Here is a 7,270-nt window from a genome sequence, read left to right on the forward strand (position 1 = left end):
GTTTGTTTCAGTGATGAGCATGTAGCACTCGCACAACGTGGCCCAGGCCAAATGCAGGACACTACAGCTTTTAAGATTCTTACTGTTTGAAATGTAGTGTAATTTTTCTTGTGAACAGCCTTGTGACGAGTCCAATTTCTTACTAGAGAATAGTTACATATTATGTTTTAATTTATCACTTCAACAAATATTCCAACCATGTATATCGCATTCGTTTCGCCATCATTGGGATTTGATAATCCATTGATCACATGACGACGAGCTCTTGCTCTAATTGAGACAGAGTACTGTCATAAAATGATATGTATATTTGTAATTACCCTCAATAAAACATTTCCGTTAAACTTGTATGTAAATTTATTTTTCTGTAAAAATCCATAGTAACATCATTGCACAGATACAAATATTGGAAAACATATTTATAAAATGTAAACATAAGGACATTCATATTTTGTTTGTTAGAATGCATAAAGTTTTGTTATTCAGTTAAAAATAATTATAAAATATAATTGAGATTTTTTGAATGGAGCAGTAATAATTCAAATGTCCAGATGAAGCATTTGTCAGGGAATGTGAAATTATAGAATCTGGCAGTTAACAAGTCCAAGTGATTGAACAATTGTTCTTCCATAATTATAATATCTTTTCAATTCTTTCTAATTTTTAAAGACAAATAATGTGTCTTGTTTGAAATATGGCTAGTAGTTTGTGTATTTTTTTTTACCGATCTATATTACATAAGGTTTTTAATTAACGTTTTGAATATCACACCAATATTGTTTAACAATTAATTGAGATATAATTTTTTTTAGTAAGTACATATATTTTTAGAGTGTACACTTGCTTAAATCATTAATTGTTTTTAATAGATAGTTTTGTTGTTAACTTAATGTGTAAATTTTTTTTAAAACTATCGTACAATTATTTTTATTATTAATTTTCCTAAGTTTATTAAAAATTCTGATAATTTTGTATTCATGCAATGAAAAATAAAGTATGTTTTTATTGTCCTAGCTAGTTTCTCTTTTGACTCGCTCATTTTCCACTATTGCGCGGTGAGCATCGAAGAGAACAGAGTTAGAAATCTGACGTCTGTCGTCTCAGTTCTTCGTACTACACGGTACGGTCGGGTAAAGGATTTGGTAGTGTGACGGTTATTTAGTGGTTGTATGGTTATTTTGTGATGTGTGGAAAGTGTGTTGGTGTTTTAATTTCACCGAGGATGTAACCATTACCAGAGTGAGTACTCAAACTTTTCTGTTTATTTTAATCGGTGTTTGTGCGCACTCAGTGTTGCATCTTTTGTCAGAGGCGTACGTGTTGACAGATCAAGTATTCATTTGATGCAGAAAAGAATATCGTAAAAAGTTGATATTTTATCGGCTTATTAAAAAAAAACCAACATATATGTTCTTTTTTTGTTAAATATTTTCACGTTCATTTCATATCCATTGAAGACATTTTTAAATAATTTGAACGAGCTTTGCAGTTGGTCAATCCATTACATCGTTGATGATAATGTGAGATGCGAACGACGTTATTTGGCAAATATTTTAGGAAACGAAGCATGGGTGACATTTAGAGAGAAATTCTAAAGCAACGATTATTTAGTTACCGCTTTCGGATAGTTACCTTACTAATCGTGGAGGTTATGTTGCTGTTGTGTATTGATCAGGCCTACTGGAATCGGTATGACTTTGGCTCACATAAAAAGGTGAATTTTACTGTGTTAGGTATACTTTGTTGTTCGTTTCGTTGTACAGATTTTATTTCTTTAGTTACTAACCTTTCGTGCTACTCGTGTTAGCCTTGAGACCACCTCAACCGTCGACATGGGCTTAAAGTAGCTTGAACATCTTATGAAAAAAAAAAAAATGTAAAATTTGTCTTGTATGCTACTATATATCAGTTTGTCAGCTCAAGGTTACTAATAGTGTGATTTTTTTTTACCAATGTATAATAAATAAATGCTATAGCTACGTTATTGCCGATTAAAATTTTGAAGGTTTATTAGTAAAAGTATTTTTGAAAATAATTTTGCACAGCCCACACGACTTGGTTAGTGCGACATCTCGGATCTATTTGCTTGTGAATTTTGAAGGACTTGCTAATTTTTCTTAAGACACACTGTTGTTTACACGATGTAAACATAGGCTTCCTACAATATACATAAATATGACTTCAACTGATCGGTAATTTTAATACCCATGATTGCATTATGAATGCAGTGGCGTAGCCAGGATTTGTGTATGGGGGGTGTTAAGAAGCATGCGCCCCCCCCCCCCCCCTTGTATTAAAGCGGGGGGTCCGGGGGTCCTCCCCCGGGAAAATTTGGATTTTAAAGTGTAAAATAGTGCTATTTTAGCAGTTTTCGGTACTTAAATTTAAATATTGTAATGGTAATAATTTTATTAATTTTTAATATGAAATTTGTTTGAGTGATGAATAAGAAATTTAATTAAAGATTTGGTGTTAAGGGGGGGGGGGACCCCTAAAACCCCCCCCTGGTTACGCCCCTGTATGAATGGCTGGAACTTACTCTATTTGCAGAAGAGGTGAATTATGTCCTAAGGTGTTGAACCACTCATTTGTTCGCCCCTAATTTCGCCTCGTCTAACTTTTGGTTTGGAGTAAATAGGCCTTTTCAATGTCCAGAACTTGTATCAAATTTCCACCGCCGTAAAGTGATTTAATAATGTGATAATGATTTTGAGAAAATATAGGTATTTAATGTGTCATGCTTTTGTTCACTAAGTAGGCTTCACAAAATATACACATTCACTCTGCTGGCTGCACAAATAAACATTATTTAAATACATATGCTCAGGGGCGTATCCTGTGGCACGGAAAAGATTTGTTTGTGTGTGTGTGTGTGTATGTGTGTGTGTGGGGGGGGGGGGGGAGCTAGCCCCACTCTTATTAAGCAAAAAAAAAGTAAAAAAAATTCTGGAAAAATGACGTGACATGTGGTTGTTAATATTTCATCATTTTGAAACTGATTTCGAAATACACAGTACGTAATCCGTGAGAAGTGATAAAATCTGTGACGTCAAAGATTAGCTTAAGCGATAAACAACACTTACTGTTACACTAATCCTTACAAACTATTGTTTAAAAAATAATACAAATAAATTATGTTTAAGAAGTGTTCTACAATGGTGGCGCTACTTCATCTGTATGACAAAATTCATTTGGTTAAGTTGGGTTCCATATTCCGTATCCAGTTGTATTTTAACATTAAATATTAGAACAAAGAAAGGTCTTGGATGTGTTTGTTATACAAAAAGCTGTATAACTACCACAGTATATTTTATTTTGAAAATATGTATGATAATTTGATGGACATTTTTCCCGGGAGCAATTGTTCTTTGCAACGTATTCTATTGTATTTTAACGTCAAATGTTCAAATAAAGTAAGCAGTTGAATGTGTTTGTGACTGTATACTATATGTACCTTTGGGACTATATAGATATGTATATATGTATATATATATATATATATATATATATATATATATATAAATGTGTGTGTGAATTACAAACTTTGATATAAACTGGATACGCAATAAGGAACAATTACATCACATAACTCTTTTGAAGTATCTAATGTAATTTTCGTCCTATCAGGGCAAACGGAGGCATAAAAAAATCTCAAACTCAACCGGTTTTTCTTACAGTCTGATCCTCCGGAATTCCACCCCCCCCCCCCCTTCTCATCCTTTTTGTCTCTCCCTCTGAACGGCCTTGTTTGTAAGAGACCCAATCAAATAATAAATAAACTTTAGACAAAAACAGCTTGAACAACATATTCCTTCATCGTAAAATACACATATTCCTTCATCGTAAAATACGTGGATTCAGCACAACATGGCCTTTCTTTTTATATTTCATATTTGACATATAACATCATTCTTATAGTGGCTGTGGCCATCAGATTTTGAGGTTGGTGCTATATCTCTACTGTGATATAGCGCGGCTTGGAGGCTGCTTCCAAATAGTAACTGATGCAGCCTTAACTAAAGGATCCTATAAAGTTTGGCATTTAGTGAGAAACCATGACTAGAATATCCGAATTCCTTAGATGATAAAGTCCCCCCCCCCCCCCCCCCCCCTTTTCACCTCTGTTACACTTGATCAATCCAGCTCCCACAACTGACATTTTGGACTGAACTGAAGACTTCCCCACACATCAGTATTGTGGTTGCTGTTGCAGTTGATGTATAGTGCCCTAGTTGAATGTGGAAGAAACTTTGGATGTTGCAATTTCAGTTTCACTTTTAGTTAGAAAAAGTTTTATATATATATGTTTGTGTATATGTATATATATATATATATATATATATATATATATATAATGTGTGTGTGTATATATAGTTACGAACGTGAGCAAGCTCGCGACACGTGCAGGTGCAGAGCTGGCTGGCGGCTGCCGCAACATGATATGCGCCGCACGCGCCTGGAAGATTACAAGGATTGTCGCTTCCCCCCTCCTTCCCTTCACTCCCCGCGCGGCGCCCTGCCTTTGACACGTAACTGACACCTGACAGCTGCGGAGTTACGCGAGCCGCCGACACTTGTTTCGAGAGATTTCTGCCGTCGGGACGGCGCAGAATGACGCGACTGGCCCCGGCCGCGCTCGTGAGTTCTGGAAGGTGTCTGGGTCTATATATGTGCCCGGGACGCCGGCCTGGGGCAGTGGAGAGAGTGTCAGTCAGAGAGTTCAGGCGGGAGCTTTCCCGCGGCGAAGTTTCCGGGGCGATAGTGCTGCGGGTGCGTCAGAGTGGCGAAGTCCTTGGACGAAGGTTCCAGGGCAGGGAGTGAGTTTAGTGAAGTCGGGAGTTTTCCCGCGGTGGAGTTTCCGGGTGATAGAACGGCGGAGTCCCAGGACGAAGAGTTCAGTTCCGGGTTATAGTGTCGCGGGCGCGGCGGAGTTCCGAGCGAAGTTCCGAGCGAGGCGTCGAGTGGGATCTCGGCGAAGGGGAAGTGCGTCGGCGGCGGCGGAGTGCGGCGACGGAGTCCCGCGGCGGAGACCCACGAGGGGTGCTGCGGCGAGAGTTGCGCCAGAGGTGCGGCCCAGCGACACGTGTGGATTGTAAGAAACGAGTGACTGGGGAAGCAACATTTTTAAATGAAATTATTTGCCATTTTAGAAGATTGATTGTAAGTAACATCAATAAAACTGTGTGTGTAGTAAAATCTATTAATTGGGCTGTCCTTTACGAACCCGCGGTAAATCGTAACAATATGCAGAAAAGCAACCAAAGAGTTATAAACAAAGATGTCTGCCACGACACTCACGCTGATGGACTGCCGAAACGCTGTTCTCAAACACGGGAGGCTCTCGAGCCCAGCTGTCAGAGTCGATGGGAAGTTCATCAGTTCCGACCGATCAGTCCACCGTCCTTGTACACACACGGTAGTTCCGACTGTACAGGTCCGACTGACAAGTCGTGTGCGGGGGGCGTAACACCTTTGAATATATATACTGTATAGAAGTCGCGAGTGGATAGGATTTACTCTTACGTTTTTTCAGAAGCGCATGATGAGCATCTTGGGAACTTCACCGCTGCAAGTGCGCTGCCGTAACGCCCTGTATCGTCTTAGTTGTTATTTACACGTTAGAGCGCAGCACTGTCGCCCGCTGTCATTCCCCCGCACCCCCTCATCCCATCATTCACTGCAGCTCAAGGTCGTTCAACAGGAGGGGGAAGGGGTGTCTGAAGTGTTTGACACTTGTCCGCTAGGGACCACCACAAGTCGATGCCCTAGAGATGGTGGCGATTGCGGCGGTGAATTAACCAACTACCTCAAAACCGTATTAGAATTTTTAACCTGGGCTGGCGACTTCTATACGGTATATATATTCAAAGGTAACACAAAAGTATTGTGTCAGACAGCGAAAGTATATTTTATGCAGTGATTTGTTTCGTCGCGATCTATTTCCAAACAATAATTTGTACGCAATATGCTTGATCAATTCTCAGTACTAAATACACGAGGGACAATATGAACAACGTTTGGCGGTTTCAGCCACCTACTATCGTCACATTTCTACTAAAGGGAGCTCCGCAAACCCCTGAAAGGTCACGAGGATGCATGTAGAAGCACGAGATACTCATCCTTTCACGAAAGGTTGCATTGGCGATTCTGTAAGGATTTTTTTTTAAAACCATTGGAAGGTCAACGAAGATGGCTAACATAGTTTCAGGTGCACTTTTCAAGGATCCTAATGGTCCTTTTAAGGAGGTATGCGGACACAGCCTTAGTGCGCAGTATCATTGTCTCATCGGCCACAAATAAAGTGTAGTGGGATTTATTCTGTGCTGGCCTGACTAGACACCTCCAGTATATCATCATCATCAACTGCTTCCAGTCTGTGGCTAGGCCAGCAAAGTAAAATGCCTCCATCTTTCTTTGTCACTCGACCACTCTCATCCTTCACTCTGTACCAGTCTTCTCCTCTGTCCTGCTCGTCTTTAACTATCTGCTCTTTCCCACCTCCTCCTTGGACTTTCTTGGAGTCTTTTTTCCCGTGTACTTCAACTTATCATTTTTCCAAGGAATACTCTCTTTTCCCGTTTTATGGGCATGGCCATACCATCTTATTCTTGCTTTTTTTCAATGATCTCATTCATTCGAGTCCTGTACTCCTGCTCTTGCTTGCAACATCTCATTCGTGATCCTGTCTTCCCCTAGTAACTGCCAACATACTCCTCATAAACTTCATTCCTATTGCTCTGATCTTTACTAGCATCTCTTCTTATCTACAGCTACACGTCTCTGCTCCATTAGTGACTATGGGCACATAGTAGTAGTTGTACAACACTCGTACACCTCCTCTTCCATACCAAATCTCTCACACACTTGTAGAATGTAACACCATGTTGCTTTCTCCTTACAATTTCCTCCTTGTTTTTGTCTCCTACCGCCAATACACTTCCTAGAGAGGCTGCTGGAAATTATAATGTCCTGTCTTCTAGCACCACTGCCACAGTGGCGTACACTGAACAGAGGGGTGGGGGTGGATAGAGATAATTATTCCCCCCTCCCCCCCAACCGAAGTTGGGAAAACAAAATTGAAAATATGAGTGAAGGCAGTATGTTATTTAGGGTGATGCTAGGTGGGCTTGGTTACACACCTGTATTTTTTTTCTAACCCCACTCCCACCCCACACACCCACCCCCACCCCCACCCCCACCCCCACCCCCACCCCCACCCCCCACCACCGAAACGAAAACATTTGTGTATGCACCGCTGCTATTGCGGTTT

At 40.1% G+C, this 7,270-nt stretch overlaps 1 protein-coding gene across 3 annotated transcripts in view; it reads left to right on the forward strand.

Annotated features, from left to right (window-relative positions):
* Window positions 1-1,066: 1,066 nt before the first annotated feature.
* LOC134538857 (F-actin-monooxygenase Mical) overlaps window positions 1,067-7,270 on the forward strand; it is a 232,538-nt gene continuing 226,334 nt past the window's right edge. For all 3 annotated transcript variants that reach the window (XM_063380418.1, XM_063380420.1, XM_063380419.1), the window contains exon 1: window positions 1,067-1,239. The gene's annotated coding sequence lies outside the window, so the exon portion shown is untranslated. The remainder of the gene's footprint in view (window positions 1,240-7,270) is intronic.

This window comes from Bacillus rossius, chromosome 14 (assembly GCF_032445375.1).
Source record: "Bacillus rossius redtenbacheri isolate Brsri chromosome 14, Brsri_v3, whole genome shotgun sequence".
Taxonomy (NCBI): domain Eukaryota; kingdom Metazoa; phylum Arthropoda; class Insecta; order Phasmatodea; family Bacillidae; genus Bacillus; species Bacillus rossius.